Raw genomic sequence first — 24,863 nt, forward strand, 5'->3', positions numbered from 1 at the left:
ATTTTTTTGTCATCCAAATTTCCATAAATTGTCAATCATAATTCACCTTTTTTTTGTTTATATTTTTCCCTGTTGTCAATTTTGCCTGTAATTTTCCTTTGCTCTCTGCCATCAGAGGTTTCTACCACGCAGTCAGATTTAGAGTAGCTCAAATTTCTTTTGATTACTTCTCATCTCTTATTATCTGAAATATCCAGTTTGAAATATTTGGGCTCCCTGAAGATGTGTGTTCAATCCTACCACAACCATAGCGGACAGTTATCCTTCTGAGATTAATAAATTGCATTCTATGAAGTTCACAGAGTGTGTTGCAGAGAGGGTTTAGCTGAAACTTTCAAGAATCAAATCCTGTCTTCTCTGTTTAATTACTGGAAGCAACATAATCTTTCTGTAGGATTTGAGATTTATTCCTGTGACTTGATTCTTTTCTCCTCAGCATACTGGAGTTTGCTATCCAATAAGTTACTACGTCTGCTTACCAATAATCACCATATTTCAACACTATTCTATGTAAGAGAGCAGCTTGTTTGGTGCAGTTTGTAGTAGAAGTGTAAAATCATTTGAGTAATTACAAAAATAAGTTTCTGATGTGTTGTCCTTAATGGTTTTTAATAATTCATGCTTATTTACAATCTTACTTGTTTTTAACTTCAAATAGAACTAGCAAATGAAAAGTAATATTAGAGAAGCCGCTACCATTAAATTTCTGTGCTTGTCATGTTGCCTTACACATTTGAATGTAGAGGGGTTGTATAATACAACAGGTAATGTTTATGTGGTGCAACTGAGGTCAGTAATTAATCCTACTTTAAACTCTGTCGTTGTTGCAGTGGCATTTAAATTGTGCTACTAAGAAGTCTTAATAAAGGCAGCACAGAAAAATAGCATGACAGTTAAACGTTTTAACGATACATACTAAAGTAATGCTACTGATTAGATTCTTTGCTAATTACCTTCTGCTACTTCCATTGGTTATATTTCAACAGGATAGACACACTTATTTACAAATAGCATTGCTTTTTAAGATGCCCCTCATTGCTGAATTCCTATAAGCTCAAGACAGAACAAAAGTTTTTGAAACATCATTTTAGACACTTGCAGGAACACAAAGCCAATCATTTTTGTAAGAATATCAGAGGATTTATAATCACTAGAAATTTCTCTTCTCTTTTTCCATAACTTGCTTATACTTTATTCCCAATATTTATACTAAAGTTATGTAAGAAGCACTATGGTATTGTTTTTACGGAATCATAGAATCATTAAGGTTGGAAAAGACCTCTAAGATCATCGAGTCCAACCGTCAACCCAACACCACCATGACCACTAAACCATGTCCCTAAGTGCCTCATCTACACGTCCTTTAAATACCTCCAGGGATGGGGACTCCACCACTTCCCTGGGCAGCCTGGTCCAATGTTTCACCACTCTTGCAGTAAAGACATTTTTCCTCACGTCCAATCTAAACCTCCCCTGGTGCAACTTAAGGCCATTGTCTCTTGTCCTATTGCTTGTTACTTGGGAGAAGAGACCGACCCCCACCTCGCTACAACCTCCTTTCAGGTAGTTGTAGAGAGCGATGAGGTCTCCCCTCAGCCTCCTTTTCTCCAGGCTAAACAGTCCCAGTTCCCTCAGCCGCTCCTCATAAGACTTGTTCTCCAGACCCTTCACCAGCCTCGTTGCCCTTCTCTGGACACGCTCCAGCACCTCAACGTCCTTCTTGTAGTGAGGGGCCCAAAACTGAACACAGTATTGGAGGTGCGGCCTCACCAGTGCCGAGTACAGGGGCACGATCACTTCCCTACTCCTGCTGGCCACACTAGTTCTGATACAGGCCAGGATGCCATTGGCCTTCTTGGCCGCCTGGACACACTGCCGGCTCATGTTCAGCCGGCTGTCAACCAGCACCCCCAGGTCCTTTTCTGCCAGGCAGCTTTCCAGCCACTCTTCCCAAGCCTGTAGCGCTGCATGGGGTTGTTGTGGCCGAAGTGCAGGACCCGGCCCTTGGCCTTGTTGAACCTCATACAGTTGGCCTCGGCCCATCGATCCAGGCTGTCCAGGTCCCTCTGCAGAGCCTTCCTACCCTCAAGCAGATCAACACTCCCACCCAACTTGGTATCATCTGCAAACTTACTGAGGGTGCACTCGATCCCCTCATCCAGATCATTGATGAAGATATTGAACAAGACCGGCCCCAGTACTGAGCCCTGGGGAACACCGCTCGTGACTGGCCGCCAACTGGATGTAACTCCATTCACCACAACTCTCTGGGCCCGGCCGTCCAGCCAGTTTTTGACCCAGTGCAGAGTCCACCTGTCTAAGCCGTGAGCTGCCAGCTTCTCGAGGAGAATGCTGTGGGAGACGGTGTCAAAGGCCTTACTGAAGTCCAGGTAGACCACATCCACAGCCTTTCCCTCATCCACTAGGCGGGTCACCTGGTCATAGAAGGAGCTCAGGTTGGTCAAGCAGGACCTGCCCTTAGAAGCTTAGTAGCTGCTGAACTGAGGCGCTCTGAAAGATTTTCACCCCTAAGCCTACAGCCCGTAAGCCTTGCCTGATTTTACTTTAAAGTACCCCATGTTTCCTTGACTTGAATTCAGGCTGCATTTAGCTTTTCTAGGAGACAATTTGTATGTCCTTTTAACTGGGAAGGAACCATGGGTATCTCCCCAATTGATAGGGGTTATTCTGTAGCACAATGTGTAGGTAATAGCCAAACAATTCTGGAAAACCCAACTGAAAGCAAATCAGATTCTGTAAGAGCAGAGGCACAGGCCTACATGTATGATTATTAGTGGTACAGCTATATAATTTTTATTAGTATAATACCAACTCTTATACTCATCTGAAAATTTCAAAGTATGAAGATTATTTAAAAAATTTGCTGAGAAATTGCTTACTGACAGAGCTGATGCAGTTCTGAGTCATTGAATAGATACAGAAAATCAAGAAACATCTCTTGCATGTGTGAGGAGAGATATCGATATATATTACAAATATATATATACACACTTGCCCTACTTTGCTGCTTTTATCCTTACCCAATTGCTAGGCAAATTTCTTTAACATGATGTGCAGTCCTCTGTTCTTAACCTAACCCAATATGCCTCAGCCATGCCTTTCAGATTTCTTTGCTAGCAAAGGCATTGACCCAGAAATTATCTCCCAAGAGAAAATGATGTTCATATGCTAGTTCTCTCACATACTAGATCTCAGCTGGAATAGTTGAGACAGAAATGTCTCACCTGTTATAAGTGCTTCTCTCCCTGGTGTAACAAAAGTGTAGAATAATAAACTGGTGGGAAGTAATCCAATAATTATGAACACTGGATAATTGCATAACTCATAAGAGGCCAAGGAATGTCCACTTCATAAAAAAACCAGGAAAAAAAGTCCAGATTGCTAAAACATCCTTTGGGTTTACACCTGCAGGATTTTGCTGTGTAAATATGTGTGTGGGAGGCTTATTACTATTTTTCCACTGAATTAGATCCTTCGTCATGAATCATTCATAGTATGATGTTTCTAATAGAACCAAACACCAAAGTATAACAAAGCTTTTAACTTTGCAAAAGACACATCTGTCTTCTTTCCAGGGTTTGTTAGTCATGATTAGGAACTGAAGAAATCTCCAGTATCATCTTTCATTATTTTTCTCTTCTTTTTTGTGGTTCATAGTACTCCTACAATAGTAGGAATTGTAACAATACTGTGTTGATAAAAGATGTTTGTTCTTTAGTAACTAGCAGAGTTGGCAATTTTGTGGTGGTCAGACAAGAACTTTGTTCAGTAGATGAGGTCCTAGAAGCATTAAAAATACGATAAGAAAATATATGTGATTTTTGGCAGCTCAGTAGTTCCTCTCAGTACTAGCTGTAAGTTAGAAGGGTGAAGAAATTGAAATGAAAAGAATTGCATAATTATAGAGGAGCAGGATTCTGTTCTCATTATCTAGTAAAAATATGAACAGGCAAAGGACAGAAATACAAAGATGATACGTACACAGATAATATTGCTTATGGACACTTTGAACTCAGAGTTTATTTAATCCTGAGGTTTCAGCTTTCATTACAAGAAAGGACCATAGCAGAGACTGTGATACTTTTCTGGAGATCACCAGGCCTATGGACAGGGAAGAAGTGGCTTTTGGCCTTGAGAGTGAGCATTTTTCATGAATATTCAGAAGCTTTTATACCTCAAGACTAACTGAATCTGATTACACGCAAACTTCAAATTGATTAGTTTTTCAGTTTATAGTATTACCTTATAATCTAAATTCCAATGATTGTAATAGAAGATGAGAGAAGATTGCAGAAAACCTAGTATTCAATTTAAAAATAAATCAAAGTACAAGAAGGAAGAGAGAAAATATTTTCTCATGGAAATTCAGCATAAAATGCAATAAAATTACTAAAAGTAGATAGCAACAGAAATCTTTTTCCTTTAGAAAGTGCCCTGTTGATATTTATATGTATATAAATATGTAGTTATTTGCTGATGTTTTAATATAGTGCACATCATATATGATTAGAAACAATATCAATATTGATTTTTTTTTTTTTTTTATTTTTAGTTCATTAATCACAAGTTTCCTTGTAAAGATTTTAATTCTCTCTTACTTTCTAGATCAGAGTTTCTATCAGTGAGGTAGTTTTAACACTCAAGAAGAAGGGATTAGCACTCAGTGAACTAATTAGAAGACCAGCAGTACCCTTTGATTTTCCAGCTGGATTGATTAGATACTAGTTAGAGTTGTGTCAGCAAATAGTAGCCTTTGCTCTGAGACTAGAGTAATGATCTGTGTATCATGCTTTTCTAGCAGTTGTGTTGCATCTTTTGTGTTGACCTCTACAACAAGGTAAGAATAGTACAAATATAAATTATAAAGTAAATATTTCTAAATGAAAGTGCAGTTACCTGTGAGTTTTCAAACTGAAATTTTATCCAAAATAAAAATAGACATTATAATTTCTTTTTTTGATTTTTCATATCAGAAGTTTCCTAAAGTTAAGCATTTTTATTTCTGAGCAAAAGCAAGTTTTGAAATGTGAACATGCTTAGAAAAATTGAAATACTGAGTTTTTACTTATTCAATTCTTGGGTTCCCATTCCGCAGACTATGAAGATTTTCAGACATTGATGCAAGAAATGTGGTTTCTTTTTCTAACATTCACTTAGGTCTATTTTATTTCCTAGATTTTGGCTTTTGACATCTTGAAATCCATAGGATAATATCAAGGTCTCTTGGATTTTAGGAAAAAGACAAGGAATAGTCTAGGAGAAAAGGACAAAGAAAGTATGCATCTCTGAAAAAAGATTTTTGAATGTTAATGTAATTTTGAACACTAATGTCATATTAGTTCCTAACTGTGTGTGTGAAATGAGGGGTGCTGGTATTGCATCCTTTGGTTTTGCTTAGCTTGTGGATGATGACTCTCAAAGGTCTCAATAATAGCAAATGCCTTTCTATTGCGACCCATATTGGTGGTCTGCCCAATTTCCTGGATGAGTAACAGTCAGAGGAATGTCACTGGGCTGGATCAGACTGTGTTTCTGATGGTCTCAGCACATTTCATGATGCATCAGTTCCTCCTAATGTGAGGAAAAAGTCACCTTCCCTGCTTTCCCATATACTGAAGTCTTCCTTGAGGACTGCCTGGAGTGATATAAGCATAAGGCATTTTTCCTCTTTTTTGTCCCTTCCTGAAAAGTGTGGGGGACAAGGTGGACATAATAGCTGCTAGTCAAGCAAAACTTTTCGTAATCTGTAGGTGGATAGAAGTGAATAGACTGCATGCCAGGATGCATCTTTGTATGTATATAGCGTTCCTACAGCCTTTTCCTAAGGGCCTCTCACCAACCACTGTTTGAAAAAGGATATTGGGATGGAAGGACTGCTGGGCTAACTCAGCATGTTTATTTTTAGGGTCACTGAAGCCTTTTTGTGAAGAAGATGGTTAAGTGTTTTGTTGAATCAGGGCCCTCTCTGAGAAAAAGGGTGAAAGTGTGAGCATTTGGCAAGCATGAGGAACCCAGAGTATTTTAAAAAAAAAAAGTTTCTCACCAAGGTCTGTCTTGAGTGTATTAATATCAAGTCTTTTATCCTCATGTTCTACACTGATACAGTCATGAACTACAAACACCCACCTTGACCTGCACATTTGTGACTCTTCCTCTAAATAAAGCTTATCATTCCTTGGATAAATTACCAAAGAATCTAAATTTGTCCACGTGATGAGCAGCTTTTTCCTTCTAGCTCTTTTATAGCTTAGTACAATACATGCTGAACTATAACAGTTTATCAAAGAGCAAACATGTCATGTGGTTGTATATTGACAGACAGGAGTTAGGTTAATTTACTGTAACCTTCCTTAAAAAGTTTTGTTGAGTAAGTAAAAGCCATTATCACACAACTGACCTTTGCCAACAAAATATTAATCTTTCACCAACTCTATTTTGTTAGTACATATATATCAAACCAACTGTTCTCAGAAATGTCAGCAATCTAAAATAAGCATGCAACATGCTGCACATCAGAAACGCTACCAAGTGACAAGGAGAGTGTCTTATTGAGGATGCAAAAGGAACTGAAGATTGAAGAAGCACCCATATGGAGGCAAATTTAATCGGCATCTGTAGAGGTTCCCCTCTGTATCAGCTTATAATTCTCAGTTATCTGGTTAATTAAACAGTTCTTACATAAAATCAATAATTAGTTGCCACTAAGACAGATGAGGTGTTTTAAGATTAACATGAGACATAAAGAGGGCTGGGTTTACATTCCCTCATTCCAGCTAAGTAAATTAAAAGGTGAAGTAAGATATTTGTTTTGAGCAGAAACAGTGTGTTGTTTTGTTTGTTGTTTTGTTTTTTCTTTTGGCTAGTGTCATGGGTGGGATATTGAGCTATTTGGTTTTGAGACACATTTCAGTATACTTCAGACTTTTTGTTTCATTCATGTGTCCTTCGGATGCTAAAATCTCTTAGGACCATTAGAAGATATCTTTCTGCAGAGCTCAGAAACTGTGAAAGAGGATAAGTAACCCTATAAAGGTAATGAAATGTTTCTTGGGATGATGGGGCTGATTTGCACATCATCTGACATTGTCTCTTTGCTAAAGAAACAATGCAAATGCATTGGCTAAATGCAAAATTTGTCTTTCTATTCAAGCTTTTCTCCACTTGTCTGCCATTATATTTAGAGTTATTTTTAAATTAAACAATAAACACTTCTATGAGTGCAAGAACTGCCTGCATATCTGAAGTCCTAATGATGCAGTTTATCTGAGGATTTTGCCAGCTTTAATGTAGATGCGGAAGGGGAAGCTAAACAGGGTCATCTTAAATCAATGTAGCAAAAATGTCAGAGCTCAATTGCTCATATTCCTCAACTGACATTTGTAACAAAGCTAAAAGTTCAGGTAACAGAAGGAAAACATGTAAGAAGCTTTGTGTGATCACTAGTGCAGGTAACTTGAATTTTATTCTGGAAGGCAGATTTTAGTAAACATAAATTATACCTTAATCAAACATAATGCTCAATATAGACATCTGATAATCAGAAGTTCACATTAGATTGCCTATAACTCTCTTCCTTAAAATCTCTGGAAAAGTCAAAGATGATTTAATCGTTGAACAGAATTTTTTCAGTTAAGATATAACTAACAGCCATTACATCTTATTTTGGCCAATGAAAACCCTCAAAAGAGTATGAAAGAAAGGTTATCTATTGTGGGAGAAATAATAAAATCCCAGAATTAATTTTTTTTTCTTACCAGGTGTCCTGGTTTGGGCAGGGATAGAGTTAATTTTCTTCCTAGTAGCTGGTACAGTGCTGTGGTTTGGATTTAGGATGAGAACAATGTTGATAACACACCGATGTTTTAGTTGTTGCTAAGCAGTGCTTACACTCGTCAAGGACTTTTCAGCTTCTCATGCCCTGTCAGCAAGGAGGTGCACAAGAGCTGGGAGGGGGCACAGCCAGGACAGCTGACCCCAACCGGCCAATGGGCTATTCCACACCATACGACGTCATGCTCAGTACATAAACTGGGGGGAGTTGGCCGGGGGGCAGGCACCGCTGCTCGGGGACTGGCTGGGCATCAGTCAGCGGGTGGTGAGCATTGCATCGTGCATCACTTATTTTTGTATATTCTTTTATCATTCTTACTACTATTATTTTCCCTTCTTTTTGAGTTCTATTAAACTGTCTTTATCTCAACCCATGAATTTTACTTTTTTTTTTTTTTTTTCTCTAATTCTCTCCCCCATCCCACTGGTGGTGGTAGGGAGTGAGCGGATGGCTGTGTGGTGGTTAGCTGCCTGCCGGGTTAAACCACAACACCAGGAAAAAAATATCTGCAGAACTGCAGATAGATTTTTTGATTTTTTTTTTTTTTTTTTAAAGGGGCTTTAATTAAGAAACCCATTTGTGTTAACAGCTAGGTTACAGATATGGTTAAGTTCCTCTGCTGTGTATATGCATAACTACTCATGTTGTCTTGTCAGGTGGGCACGACACACCAACTTGCATGGTTCAGCTGGAAAGTTGGTTCTGGATGTGCATACACTGTTATAACTACTGAATCACTTCCCTCTAAAGAATGTCTCTCGCACAGAAACTGAAGATGTTCCACAGGGTGGTATCTGAAAGAACACGGATCTCTTTTAAAGTCATGAAATATACAGCTATTAGGAACATCTTGACATCAAGGCCAATAGAAAGAGATCTTTTGATCCAGGATCAGCAGACCAGATTTAAAACTGCATTAAACTTTTATTATGACATATCCGTATTGGAATATATCAAATAGAATTCTCTATGAGTTACTTCATAAAAAACAGAATATTTGAAAATGTCATGGCTTGCTATTATTTCAAAGTTACAAGAAGCTGTTCTAGAAGCGTCACTGTGCTGAACATTGTTGTTAAGGGATTTGTCGTTTGGGTTTGGTCGGGGTGTTTTTTTGGCGGGAGGGTGTTTGGGATTTTTTGTTGTTGTTGTTTGTTTGTTTGTTTTCTGGAATTGTGTTACTTTTCTTTAGGAAAAATGAAATGTGAGGGGGAGGAGGTTGTTCCTTCTCTCCAGAAGCTCTTGAGCATGCTTGCTGTAGCAAAGTCTGTACAGATCCCATTATGGAGCTGGGACACTGCCATGAGAAAACAGGGAGCTACAGAGCAGGTGAAAAGACTTTCCTGGGAACCAGAGGAGAATACACAGAGTTTGCTTTTGTTCTTAGTCTTTCAGTGGAACAAAATGAAGTCTGGAAATGAAAGGCATGCAAGCTCACAATGGATAGGGGAGATTGGTGTATGAAGCCCTGTTATTCCTTTTGGCATCTCTGTTTGGTCTTATGTTTTTATTATAATAAAAAGCTGAAGGGTTTATTTCTTAAGTTGAAGACTTGGAAATTTGAGTCTTCTTTAGTGTACTAATACTTGAAGATCGAGATAGCCTCACTACAGAACTCTGGCCAACTTAGGGTCTTGTCACAGTCACCAGTGTATACAAAGTCATGCTGTGTAGAGGCCATAAAGGAAGTTTTATCTGTAAAAATGGTATCTGGAAAGTTAGAAGGAGCAGTCTGAAAGACTGTCCCTGCAAACAAGTTTTCACCAAAAGATGAAACAGATCAGATTATTAATAGATAAGCGTAGCCTATATATGAAGTTTAAGAAAGTGAAAATAGTTCCAGTGTTCATGTGTTTAGTTACACTTTTCTCGTTCTTCCAAGGAGCCACTTCTCATTGGGGTCTCTCATCATTCTCATACTTTTGGGATGGAAGGGATTGAAATTAAACAAGTCAACATTTGGGGAAAAAGTTCTGTAAGTATGTGTCAGTTAAAAATTCTCCAGCAGAATGCAAGAATGCTGACTTTTATTTTAAACATTATTGCATATTCTTTTCACATGCAGTTTGGAGAAAACAGGAATGCCTATTGTGACGGCTGTTCTTGGTGCAGGATGGAAATACATACCCCAGAAAAGCTCTTCCATAAAAACCTCAGACACAGTTGCAGTGAAGACAGACATTCATGAATTTCCACAGGTACTTCCACCTGCCCAGTCCTTACTTCTTATTCAAACAACCCCAAATGAAATGACAAAACAATGCTAAATTTGCACTAGGATTCCAAATTTGAATTGGCAGCAGGTATGTATGTATTTTTTTTTCCTCTCTGCTTTTCTGGCTGTTTAGAAAAAAGATCTGTGCAGGTGAAAAGCTATAGTTAGTCCTTAAACTTTGTGATTTCACCTGGGCAACCTTAATATAACTTTCATGTGTTTTAACTTATTTTTGGAACAAAATAAGATGCTTAAAAAAACCATAAATGAACAGATGGGAATGAGCTAATGTTCCTTTAGGTTTAAACCAAATTAACTATGTAAGAACTGTAAGGGCAGAGTGGAGGGTCTATGTGTCTCTCCTCAGAAAAGCAGATGAACCCTTCTCTTTTGGTAGTCCAACACTTTTGTGTGTGTGTGTGTATGTAAATATTGTAAATATTTTATTGTAAATAAAAGAGATTTCTCTTTTTTTGAGAACTCGTTTCTTCCTAGAGTTGATCATCACAGCCATGGTTCTGTTCTTAATGGAACACTATGTGAGGACAAATAGCAGGTATCCAAGGTACATTTACACATCATTTTCACGATGTGTGAAAATTACACGATGGAAAATACTGCAACTGTCTGTGTATTACATGATGGAAAATACTGCAACCGCCTGTGTTAGTGCATTAGTGTAAAGATGAAATTATTTAATGAGTTAAATTCATCTAAACATTTTGTATCCTGTTTATTCTAGCATAATTATGTTAATTTTTGTATGCTTTGCATATTAAGCTGAGTACATCCTAAGATGTTAATGACCGCTGTGTCAGATTTTTATTACAAAGAAAATAAACGCACAAAATCCTGCTACAGCAGCTAATTAGTTTGCTATTTGTATCAAAGAAAGTGAGATTGCTTCTCTGTTTTATAATTGAATGTATTTATATTATTTGCCAAATTGCCACTTCTTGAATAAAGCAGGTGACTCTGGTTGGGGGAAAAGAGAGAGACTGCAGTTTTATTGGAAAGACTTGTGGCTTATAATTTATTGTGTTAATTTGCAACAGTAATAATCACTAAATAATAAGGCAATAATATCTTGCCAATACTGGGAAATGTTGTTCAGTTCAGAGGTCTTTCTACTTACTTTGAACTCTGGTCCTAAATCCTTCCTTGTTCCAGTTAATGGTGTTCATAATCTGACGGGTATATTCTTAAGTCATGAAGTTGTTTTGGAGACACACCTTTGCCCTTGTCTGGTCTTTGTACCCTGCTGTTGCCCTGAGATCACCTATCAACCCACTTACAAACCTGTGAAAGCTTTAAGCTTTATTGTCTTTTAAGCCTTGATATCCTGCAGTTCAAAATCAATTTACTGTCACTAGATAGTAAAAGCTGATAAAATACTACATTTAGTTATTGATATCTTATCATTATGCTGGGTGAAATGAAAGACTGATTCACTACTGTATGTCAGATATTGCACAAAAGTTAAGTAACTGGCAGATACCCTACCGGGAGCTGAGATATTACCAATTACCCTCATCTTTTTGGTTATACAGGGCAATGGCTGTAAATTTAAAACTCCTCCAAAGGATGATGAGAATCAACTACAGAGTACTCTAACTGATACATGAATCATCATCCTAAAGCTGGGGGGTGAGCGGAAGGTAATGAGCTCATTCCACAATGAGTGGAAATAAGCTTATTACTATGCTAGTTGGTGATAGTCTCTGTCACAATCCTTGCCAACGAATAATCTCTGGCTGCCCACCTGCAGCCAGTAGATTCAACGAACCCACTCTAAACAAAAACTGAGTGTCAGTCATTTTAGCCTGCATCCATAACTACAAATAGTGGTAATAAGGAGCAAGCAAAATCCATAGCAGCATATAAAGAAAAAAACCTTGAAAATATTTAGTTTCTTAAATCATATAAAACTTGAGAGGGATTCTGGTGGGAAGGAATGCAGGATGGAATGAAATAGAACTGTTGAAGAAGTTGGAGGGGGGGTGTTTTGTAATGCAATGAAAGAAAAATTAATTAAGAAAAAGGAAATGCTGTAAATAATTGCAGCGGTCCATAGGGCTAAGATCAATACTGAAAGCAGTGCTTCATCCAAAAACATTCATGATAATAGCATGTGATAGCTATTGTTTTGTGCAGAAATCACAAAATCCTCAGAAGAGTGATTTAACTGTGACTAGTGTATTAGAATTATGTCTGTGTGTATTTTCAGCAACAGTAATCGTTTGAGAATGATAAAGTTTAGGTCCCATATTTCAATATATCTATCTACATACCTACAAATAAATCCAAGCAATGTATATTTTCATAGTTCATCTAAATTTTATTACATAGATGAACTGGTTCTCTGGTATTCAGGGCACTGGGAACCTGTGCTGCAGTTCTAATTCTATCCAGGGTCAAAAGTATTTATAAGAGTAAATCTAACAGCATTCATTCACCTGTCAGATGAATTTCATCAAGATCAAACAAACTTATGAGCACCGTCTCTGTTTGAAAATTTTAGAATATCAAAATATGTCAGTATAAAACATTTTTCTCTGTTTCTCAACAATAGCATAAAGACAGGAATTAAATAAAATTACTCACACAACTGACACGAGAGAGTATCACTGAGGGTTATCGAGCCAGACTTCTGAGGGACTGATGACTGAAGAAAAGAATGAATGCAACACTGAATGCACAGAACACAGCTTGATCAGTTGTTGGTTCTTAGATTGTTTACTTCCGATCATTAGATCTGATCACTGATTCATAAGTCATAGCGGAGAGGCCTTGCCTTACATTTTGCTAAATATGGTTACTTTCCACTCCATGGTTACCAATTTTAAGGACTTTAAATGTTATCTCGGTAGACTGGAATAGTTTAATTTTCATAATACATTACATACTATGCATATCATCAGTTTTCACCTGTTATGAACAGCATTCGCATTACTGTCTGCTTCCAGGATCATGAAATTAGTTTTGTCTTGTACATGATAATTTCTTTCTCATCCTTATTAACTAATGAAAATCAGAAAAACAAACAAAAAAAAGCTATTTGTTTCAATGCTTTTTGTTCTTATATTGCTTATCATATGTTCTTAGTATGTCATTATATTTATTAAAATCTCTGTTGAACACAACAGTTATTTTACCACACAGTAGTCTAAATGGAATTTAGGCTACTAAATTATTCCTGGATTTTGTCTTTTTAGTGAGCCTGTATTATCAGAACAAATAGCTACATCCATCAGTTCACAGGTCCCGAAACACAAGCTGGTGTCTGAAAATGTGGCTTAGTAAATATAAGGTTTCTCTGCCACCAGGCACTAGAAAATAATCCTCAAAGGAATAGATGTTAACTAACATTTTCCAGTGGATCTTTGCAGCAAATTGAGTTGGATGACAGAGACTGTCCTTTGGTGGGGGCGAGGAAGAAAAAAAAAAGAGGAGGAAAAAAATTGAATGATTATTCAGTCTCTCTAAATGCTGTATATAAAATATTCTTATTTATTATTATTCTGTTTCCATGGCCCGTTCAAAGGCATCATGTACAGTTAAGTATAATATTGCATTGTCATTGACTCAAACTGATTAAGAAAGAATATGTTGAGGTTAAAACTGGACCCATGTTGTGATTAGGAGAATAACATGATAGTGATATAATAGAAAATTAGTAAATTTTACAGCCTCAGTCTTGTAAGATCTGGAGCTGTGCCCTGTACCACAACCTCCTGCTGTTAATTCTTTCCTTCCTTTCATCACCAATCCCCACTGGAGTCATAGGCCAATTAGTGTGGGAGCAATAACAGATATATGAATTTTTTACTATATTGGATACTCCAAATTAAAAAACCAAAAAAACAGTGTGGCAGAAGTATACGTAAAAGGTTATGAAGCAATATTAGAGTAAATGTACAAAGGTTACTTTGAATATTAAGTGCACAATGAAAATGCCTAGCAACTCTCAAGGTTAATAGCTTCTTTATTTAGATGTGCCATCCTTTATGCTTGGATACTGCTGAAGAATTTCTCAGTGGAATCACTGGGAATTTTTCCATTGACATTCATAGGAGGTCAATGGGGTCAATGTTATTTAGTGGCAACTACTGGAATCTAATGCTTAACAAATGTGTTCTTTAGTAAAATACCAGTTTAGGAGCTGGGATTTTGTAGGCATAAATTATCATGGAACAAAGTACTACTCCTGGGACGTAAATGCAATGACCTCATCAGCATTCTGCGCCCTTCACTATGTCTAGGTAGCTGCATTCAGCATAAGGGATTGTCATTCTTTTTCTTTCTCTCTTTTTTTTTTTTTTTTTTAAACTATTCTGGTTTAAAACGCCATTTTTTTTCTGTTATTTTCAGTGACACTCTACAGATGTTTCACAGAGAGGTATGAATAATATTTGTTCACCTACTTCACAATGTGAGAAAGGTTAGCTTAAAAGACCTTCATTTTAGCATGCATGCATGTCTCAGGTGTTCCTCAGTAGGCTTATGAAAGGAACATCAGTTAAGTTAGAGGAAAATCAAGTTTAAATATTCTGTTGTATGGCATAAATTACAATACACAGCATAAGTGAACTAACTAGTATCCAACAGTTTTCTCAATTTTTATGTTGCTTTCTCGTGTTCCCTGCCTTTTTACAAAAAACTGCACAGACATTTACAGCTCTGAAGCTAAATACCTCTTAGAAAGATTTAACAGTTTTATTATAGGCTCATTATTTATTTAAATCATTAACTAATGCTTTATGTAAATATTTTTATTATTGCTTTTTATTTTGCAAATATACTTTGTTTTTTGTGCATAAAATCTGAGTTCAAGTAAATATGCAGACTTTGCAAAGACGTGCAAGAGAACATAGACAATTTTAATGAGGGGTGCATGCTAACATACTGGAGAAACTCTTCTACAGAAATCAGTGTAGATGCTGCTCACTGACACAAATGCATAAGTTTTTCTTCTTGCATTTTCAGTTGCTAAAATGGATAGTAAAGTGAAATGTTTGTACTACGTGCAGCTCTGGCAAAGATCGAGGAATCGGATCCATATTGATAAGTGCTTGAGCACGAGTGCAGACCTGCTGAAATCAGTAACAGCTCTTTGGGATCCACCTGCTGTGGTGAGTGATTGCCAAATCTGAGATTGAAAACTGAAAGAAAAAAAGATGTGAAGGTGGAGCTTTCCTACAGGCTTTTACTTATTTACTTATGACATCGCAGGGAGAAATTGCCTTTTTCTGTGTGATGTGTTCAGATCAACTGAATCATGAGTATCATTTTTACATTTTAGACCAATTTATTTTGTGACTCAGCAGGATCTGTCCAGACTGGGAGCCGGACTCATAAATCAGTTGTTCTAAACATATCGTACAAAAAATAAATAAATTTCTCCAACACAGAAAACTGGGAAAATAGCAGTGGTTATCTATTTATATTTACAGTATGTCATTGTTTACCTACTTCAACAATTAGAGGTGCATTTTTTTCATTTTATTTCTTGGTTTTCTTAATTTAAAGTAGTAACATAATCCAAAAGATGTCTGTTTTTTTTTTTTACCATAACCTTATGTTCTCTCTCAGATATAATTCAGAGGGTTTTTTTCTGGCATTTTATTTTTTAATACTTTTATGCTAAGCACAAAATGAAGGGCAATAATTAGTAGTGGGTATGATCAATGTAGCTATTGCAGTAGATAATTTAAAAAGAACTGATTAACTTAAGTAGGACTTGGCCCCAGACCCAATTTGTAAGATGTGCTACCAATTTTAAAAAGAGCTGAGACACTCAACAAATCACAAGAGTTTTTGGCATCTTTCTGGATGCACATTGTAGCAAGAAAAGATAAGAAGAAAACAAATCTGCACTAAGATTTTTTTTTTTTTTTTTTTTTTTTTTCTGTCAGCCAGGTTACCATTCTGGAACTCAATTCTGCTGATGCCCTCCTCATGTCATTATAAAGAACAAGAATTAAGTCCTCTAATAGTATATATGTCATGGCCAGCAATGGTGGATTGGTAAATAGGCAGTCTTAGTTACTGAGGTGATCATAAAGATGGTTTGGGGTTTTTTTTCTTTTTCTTGACAAGTGCTGAATTCATCTAGTGGATGTGAGCGCCACTTAACCATGCAAAAATCACCCAGATAGTAAATATAAAGTGAAAATTTGAAAAAATACCTGTTGGATATTTCCAGTTGAAAAGGAAGGACGCATAGAAGACAGACTTTCAAAACTCCAAAGAATTAGAAGCTAAATATGTTTAGCTAAACCTCTCTTATTTAGAAGCTAAACCTCTGTTATTTACAGGTTTCTTAAATCTTGGACTCAACCTTGCAAAGTACTATAATACATCCTGAATATAATGCACAGGGTGCTGTAAATGCTGTATTTAATTTTCCTTTCCTAGATTGGAGCTAGAGTGGTTAGAATTAGGAAAGCTCAAACCTTCTTGTTATGTCCTACATTCCCCTTAGCTCTCTTTCTGTGTTTTGGGAGCGGGGGAGGGGGAAGATGCTTCTAATTTTTATTAGCTTTGGATTTAGAAAAAAAGAATCAAAATAAAAACTGACTGTAGAGGAATTAGAAATTTTTTAGGCTGCATCCTCACCTGGAGTAAATACTTGTAAGTAACAGCAGTAGGAAGTCTGAGCTGTTAGAGTATCTGCATCCTTCATCTTTGCTTAAGGTTAGCCTGTTACATTTACTATTCTGTAATATGCCAAATATAAAACTTTTTATTATACTTTATTGAAATTTCTGGATGTCCTCATAAAAGTCTAAATGTTAGAGGAACAATATTAATAAGTCATCTCGTTCTTTTTGTGTTCACACATATTTCTTGGCAGTAAAAGAATATTACATTGCACCAGCTGTGCAGAACAGAATTTTGATTCTTGTTCTGGGTCAGTTAAAACATGCATATAACAAAATTTAAGTCTGGCATATGATGCTGGATCTTAAGGCTTACTATATGCTGTATAGACCTGGGAAGGGTTGTTGCTGGGTTTTGGTTGGTATGTTTTTTTACATCTGTGCCCCTCATTTAGCAAACATAGGAAGACTTCAGATAAAAAACTGGTCATTTATGGCTCTCTTTCAGCTGAAGTGTATGAAAGGATACAGTAATCATATATTCCAATGAACTAATTTTATATAGCTAATGTTAATACTATAAAACTTGGTTTCATCTATATTCTTGTAAGTACATTATATTGTCAAGATAAAAGTGATATGTTTGATAAGTAGGTATAGTTTGAAATCTTTAGTACTTATTCCACTCACAGAGAGAACAAATATTCTCCAGTTTTACAACACTGCTTAACATTCCATCATCTTCAGTAGTAAATGTTTTCAGTGTTATGCAGATACTTTTATATGATTCATAATTTTAATGGTCTTTTGATACCACATCCAGAAATATTCTTTACATGTATCTGTGGCAGACTGATTCCAGTGCAGATAGAGCAGAGGGATTTTCTTTCCTTCTTGAATCAGAACAGAATTGCACTAGTATGTAGGTACGCCATGCAGATTTGTTTATCTGATACCAGTTTGGTCCATAATACACTTAATTGGAATAGCAGGAATCAATGTAATGGGAGTGAGGATGAAAAACCTTCTGTCCTTCGCTTCCAGCTTCCCATACCTTTGATAATTTCATCATGGTTACAAGTTTTGCTATCTAATTGTTAAGGAGAAATGTCTTTATGAAAGATCTATCAAAGTAAACGCAGGTTCATTTTCAGTGCTGCAAAATTCCAATGGCCTCAGGCAGCTTCAAGGGACTCCAGTTGACTGTTCCAGAAAGTTAGAGGGGGAAAAAAAAATGTAACTAGTGTGAGGCTGTCTTCCAGTGTCTTCTGAGCTATGGGAACAATCACTTTACACTCTCCATGAAACTTCAGCAGACTCTACAGTCTCTAATCCCATGTTATTCTATGTCACCAGAGTTTTTAAAACTTCAGAAATGGAACTAAGTTTGAGCACACGATATTAAAGAACTGCAACTTTAATAGCATAGGATGATAATATTTTAAAAATTCTAGTTTTTTTAAATCGATATTTTCTTCTTCAGTGGTGAGCTCGCTATTGCTTTTTGAGAGGTTTCTTTGTGAGTTCTTATCTAATCTAAATGGTTATCTGGCCTTATATCCATTTTTACTCTCTGATATCCTTTAATCAGGTTTGCTTTTCAGACTTTCACTTCACACTGGTTTTTCATCACACATAATAAATACTTGATTTGTAAGGTGTAGGCCCCTTTTATCAACCTTAAAATGAAACTCTATTTTAAGTGTGTATCCTTTACAGGGGAAGTCTCCTATCAGTGAAATTTCCTTTTACTAAGTTTCATCATTTCGAGGAGACTGTGTCCAAACTCCTGTGTCTAAAATTCCTGATTCAACAAAGCAGGTATGAGCAATCCTGCTTCTACCCAGAAAACATTTAGGCATGTATTTCAGCCCATTGAAGTCAGTGTTGGTTTTCTGTGCTTAACTCCTTTGTTAAATCAGGGTTGTGATGTCTTAAAGTTGCTCAAATTCTTGTTGTCTATGAATGTGAATTCTCTGAATCTAGAATATAACTTTGTTTTGCTGCACCAAGTGTTCATACTTAAAATCAATTCATGTGCTTAATGCATAGAATGATCTTCTAGATTCTGTTTTAAGGGTCTCATTGTCATCTAATCTGTCATGCTCTCTCAGTATTAAATACATTAAACTGATTCCGTTAAATAATTGCTGTTAAAAGCAGGTAAGAGACATAACCATTCATATGGTCTTAAATTTAGTATGTTCATATCTTAAGAAGGGAATTCTTATAATGTAGTAATCAAAACATTTTTCATATGCAAATGAAGATGAACTTTTTTTCTCACTTGTGGGAGACAAGCATACCTTTTTTTTCAATTTAGTATTTTAATTATTTCACTTGTCTTGATTTTAAATAGGCCTATTCTTAATAAACCAAAACCTACATTCTTTATTCCTTTGGGTAAATTAGATCCTACTGTGCTTTTTTCCTCATACCTTCTCGTTTGTCTTGCCAAATTCCTATATTTACAATAACTATACATTCATTTTTAAAGGTTATGTTACATGCCTAGAATATCAACAACTTTTATGTGTATTTACTCATAAACCACTTCTGAGAATGGTAAGTTTTAAACTGGTGTGATTTTGGGTGTTTAAAAACTTTCAAAAATCATATTGTCTATCTTCATCTTTAGGCATGTAAATAACTTGGTAATTTTGTCTGTAGGGGATTTGCATAGACAAAACCTCTTCGCTAGAACTGAGCAGAACTGCTGGAGTCCTCTGGGAGCACCTTTACAACTAAACTCCTGTCCCATAGTTGAATTATTATATTGGTAAAAATGCCAAAAGTCATTACTTTCTCTTGATGAGAGTGTAGGATTTGGCAACATTGTATGGGGTTTACCTGGCAAGGTGTTGGCGGCGGGGGGAGCTGCAGGGCGGGCTCTGTGAGGAGAGCAGCCCAGTGCTGGACACAGCCGGTTCCGGCTCCAAAATGGAGCCACTGTAGGACACAGCTGAGCCTGTCAGCCAAGCTTGTAGCTCCTCTGTGAAAACATCTAAGAAAGGGCAAAATACCACACAGGCAGTGGGGAGTGAGGAGAAAAAAGGTATGAGAAACAACCCTGTGAACACCAAAGGGAGGGAGAAGAGGTGCTCTAGGCACTGGAGCAGACATTCCTCTGGAGAGATCACATGGGAGCGGATATCCACACTGCAGCCCATGGCGGGCCCCACGCCAGAGCAGGTGGATATTTCCTGAAGGAACTGTGGCCTGTGGAGAGCCCATGAGGGAGCAGGGGAAAAATGTGAGGAGGAAGGAGCGGGAGAGAGGAACTGTTATGAACTGACCGTGCACACACGCACACCCCCCGCCTCCCAGTCCCCATCCCCCTTGTGCTGCTCGGGGGGTGAGGGAGAGGAGTTGGGTGTGAAGGAGTGAATTTCAGTCTGGGGAAAAGGAGCAGGGAAGGTATTTTAGTTTTTGTCTTTGTTTTTTACCACCCAAATCTAGTTTAATTGGCAAAAAATTAAATTAATTTTCCTTAATTTGAGTCTGTTTTTCCTGTGATGGTAACTGTCTTGGTTTGGGCAGGGATAGAGTTAATTTCCTTCCTAGTAGCTGGTACAGTGCTGTGGTTTGGATTTAGGATGAGAACAATGTTGATAACGCACCGATGTTTTAGTTGTTGCTAAGCAGTGCTTACACTAGTCAAGGACTTTCCAGCTTCCCATGCTCTACCGACTGAGAAGGCTGGAGGTGCACAAGGAGCTGGGAGGGGGCACAGCCAGGACAGCTGACCCCAACTGGCCAAAGGGACATTCCATACCATGGGACGTCATGCTGAGCATATAAACTAGGGGAAAGCTGGCCGGGGGCTGCTGTTTGGGGACTGGCTGGGCATTGGTCAGTGGGTGGTGAGCAGCTGCATCATGCATCTCTTGCTTTATATATTCTATTATTATTGTTATTACTATTTTACTTTATTTCAATTATTAAACTGTTCTTATCTCAACCCATGAGTTTCCTCACTTTTACTCTTCTGATTCTCTCCTCCATCCCACCGGGGGGGAGTGTGTGTGTGAGCGAGCGGCTGTGTGGTGCTTAGTTGCTGGCTGGGGTTAAACCACAACAGTAACTGATGATGTCCATGTCTTTATTGTGACCCGCAAGCCTTTTCATCTTATTTTGTCCCCCCGTCTTTATGAGGAGGGTGAGTGAGAGAGTGGCTGGGTGGGTGTTTGGCAGCTGGCCAAGGTCAACCCACCGCAAACTTAATTTGCATTGTTACCAGATGGACTGTCATTGATGTTTGTTGACACATAAACTGCCTACTATTCCAGGTAGCCTAGAACTACTGAATTTTTCAGATTTCTGAAACACTAAAAATTGTTTGGGTCTTTTGATTAATGACCGTTGTTATTCCAAGACCATAAATACTTTTAACATAATAAATATTGGGTTCCTTGAAAGAGTATTTCAGAACAGTTTTAACCTTGGAGTAGATACGGTACATCAAAGATGATGTCTTCTTTAAATTCACTGCACAAAAAATATTTTTCCTAATCTCACCTCTATCCACGTGACAGATCCTTTGCTGACTTTTGGTTTTGTCACTAGAACCCAGTGCAACTCTTGAGGGATCTGAGGCTCTTTAATGGGATTTAAATAAATGCTTTCATAAAAATGGTTAAATTCTGATTCAGCATCTGGATAATCTAGCATCAATAGATCCAGCAACTGTGATAAATCCTGGTCAGTGGATAACAAATGACCAAATGGCTCACAGAAGAACAGCTAATCGTAAGTTTATCTTATTGTAAATAAATACCTTTTCTAATTAATGACGAGGCTGTGATTCTTAATCCCTTCTGGAGTCCAGAAGTTCAAGTGGTGGATTTTACTGTTTTGTGGTTTGTTTTTTGTTTGTTTGGGGTTTTTTTATGAAGTAATTTGTTTCCATTCATGTCATGAAGTCACCCCATCTTTCGGAAGGAAATGCTGGAGGACGATTAGACTCTTCAATAGCTGTGCCTCATAAAGAGAGATAAGATGAACAGCCCTTACTGGCCTACGTAGGCCCTTGATTAATAGGAGATAGTAAGGATCAATATCCAGTGCCTTGCAGAATGTGTTGTGGCTGCCTATCCTGAAGTGTGACTTACCTGTGAATATGCAGATGAGTAGTTCTTTTCTCTAGATACAGACTCTCTTTTTGAAAGAGTTTTCACAGACTTTGTACTCTACCTTGTTTATGACCTATTTTAAGACTATTTTAGTGCAATATCACACTGATAATTTATCCCTCGCTGTTTTGTACATTGATGGTTTATGGTAGAAAGGAAGAATGGAGATTTTTTTTTTCTTTTCTTAAATATCCTTATTTGTCAAGTAAGGCTATTCAACTGTTAGGGGTTTTACTCTTTATATTTAATGGCAATAACATTCATCACTTTATGTTAATCAGATTAGATAGGTGCGGTGATAAGTGAAGATCTGAGTATAATCAAAATGAATGAACTGCTCTTCTTAAAGACAAATATTTGCAGAGACAATAGGAAAAACATGCTACGTACTATGAACAAAAAGAGTCTGTAAGTGAAATATGAACAAAAAGGGAAATCTCATGTTTACTGTTTATTCAAAGCAGCTTTCTTGTTTTTGAAAATTGTATGATACAGAATATACAATATAGTGGTAACTTTCAGAGGAGGGTGGCTGAATTAGGATACCTCTACATTTTCCAATATTACAATGTCTGTGCGGTTGCACCTCTTCCATGTAGCTTGGTAAATGTTGAAGCTGATCTTGTTTCCTATGTTTAAGCCTGTGAGATCCTCAGGCATCCACACTTCCTCTGTTGAGCATGCCTGTGACTGTCTCTCATAGTTGGAAGACTTGGTGCCTGCATAGCTGAACCAGTCACAGATCATTATTATTTTTCCTAAAGTGGTCCAGTGCCACAATGCCTAGCTCACAGAGCTTGACTTACACAAATGAGCTCAACGCAAATAACAACTATGGAACATTTGCACCTGCCGTGGTTTAACCTCAGTCGGCAACTAAGCACCACGCAGCCGCTCGCTCACTCCCCCCCGGTGGGACTGGGGAGAGAATTGGAAGAGCACAAGTGAGAAAAACTCGTGGGTTGAGATAAAGACAGTTTAATAATTGAAATAAAATTATAATAATAGTAATAATATGATGATAATAATAATAATACACAAAGCAGGTGATGCGCAGTGCAATTGCTCGCCACCCGACGACCGATGCCCAGCCAGTCCCCGAGCAGCGGCCCTCCCGGCCAGCTTTCCCCAGTTTATGTACTGAGCATGACGTCCCATGGTATGGAATGTCCCTTTGGCCAGTTGGGGTCAGCTGTCCTGGCTGTGCCCCCTCCCAGCTTCTTGTGCACCTCCAGCCTTCTCAGTCGGTAGAGCATGGGAAACTAAAAAGTCCTTGACTAGTGTAAGCACTGCTTAGCAACAACTAAAACATCGGTGCGTTATCAACATTGTTCTCACCCTAAATCCAAAACACAGCACTGTACCAGCTACTAGGAAGGAAATTAACTCTATCCCTGCCGAAACCAGGACAGCACCTTTTACCTCTTTGGAGTAAATACATACATTCAGGGATCAGGGAAAATAATCCACAATCAACTCCCTTTCAAAGCAGGCACTGTAATAGCTAAGGTAGGAAGACTGAGTAGTTCTGCTTTCCTCTCTGGCAGACACTCACTTCTCTTGGATACACTTTGTTAGCTGATTTACCTGTTAGTATGATGTTTTAAATCCTTTCTTACATATTCTGTGAAAGATCCAAAATTACTCATTCCAGGCTATGGGTTTCACTGTCTAAATTATCAGTTTGTATGGATACAACACTGCACCTTCTGTTGTTTAATGCTGATCTCCTCCTCATACCTCACTTTAGGATTTCAGGACTCTATACATTACTAGTTGATTGTTTTCCAGATAAAATACTGTGTTCTTCAATATATGCTTAGTTTATAACATCTGTTGATTCAGAAGATGTTACTGAAATTTGATAATTTGTAGACATATATCTAAGTAATTGTAGCTTTGCGCTAAGGATGAAGAAAGTCAGAAGTAGAACATACACATGCATGCCTCAAGCAGCTGAAGAAATAAATTTGTAGAGCATAACAAAAGTTTTGTGTTGGGATTTGGAAGCGTTTTTCAGAATATATGCATGCAGTTATTATAAAGTGTGTATATTTCTGACAATGGGTAGATTAAGACAATTATTCTTTCAGTTGTCACCAGTAGTAAGAGAGTGCTAATCTACATTGTTTTCTACACAGCTTTGTTGCCTATTGCAATGACGATGGCTACAACATCTAGTCGGAGAGAAGAAACAAAACCAATATAATTCTCATAGCACAGTGTCTGCAGGGCTTGGAAGACATAGTGTGGAAATGGACCTCAGCATAGATAGACTCCATGGCTTCTGATTTTCCTTCTCTTCAGTATATTTGAAGCTAACATTTTGTGATATGTATTATATCAGTAGACAGGAAAGGTGGCAGAGAGGAAATAAAGACTGATTGATAGAACACCAAAGTTTTGACCATCCTCAGAAAGGAGCAGTGACTCAAATGAGAAAAGTCCTGGCTAGGATTACACAGTATTTGCCTGTTATAGAAGCTGTAGAAAAAAGGAAAACTTAAATCCAACTCTACAATAGAGGTAGAAGCAGAATAATGCTTCTTCTCTTACATCCTCTGCAGGATTTCAGCTTCTGCACTTCCTGGAGCCAAGAAGAATGTAGACCACCTACTACTGCTGTATGACAATCAAGAAAGATTGTCAGATGTAACGTAAGGTCCTCTCCAAATGGGCACAGAAACCCCACTGTGCAGTGGATAGCTACATGTAAATTTATTTTTGAAAGATGAAGAATTCTTTCTAACATAGCCAGCACTTGGAATATTTATAACATGCAGCAGAAATACAGAGATGCAAAAAGTTCTCCCTTAGTGGTTCCCCCCTCTACCTTTTTAGTTTTAAGGGAAAGAATTGTTAAGTAATCATTCCAAACTCACTGGTGGCCATGATGTATTCATCTAAGATATTGGAAAAATATGCAGAAGTAGATCAAAATATGATGCCAAAATAGGCTAGAATTGGATGGCTGCAGTTGTTCCCAGCCCATCTGTCTGCCTCGCTCTCTTGATGAATGAGCAGTTTCCCTCCTCAGATGGGTGTGAGATTAATTCATGAAC

Source organism: Aptenodytes patagonicus, chromosome 11 (assembly GCF_965638725.1).
Source record: "Aptenodytes patagonicus chromosome 11, bAptPat1.pri.cur, whole genome shotgun sequence".
NCBI lineage: Eukaryota > Metazoa > Chordata > Aves > Sphenisciformes > Spheniscidae > Aptenodytes > Aptenodytes patagonicus.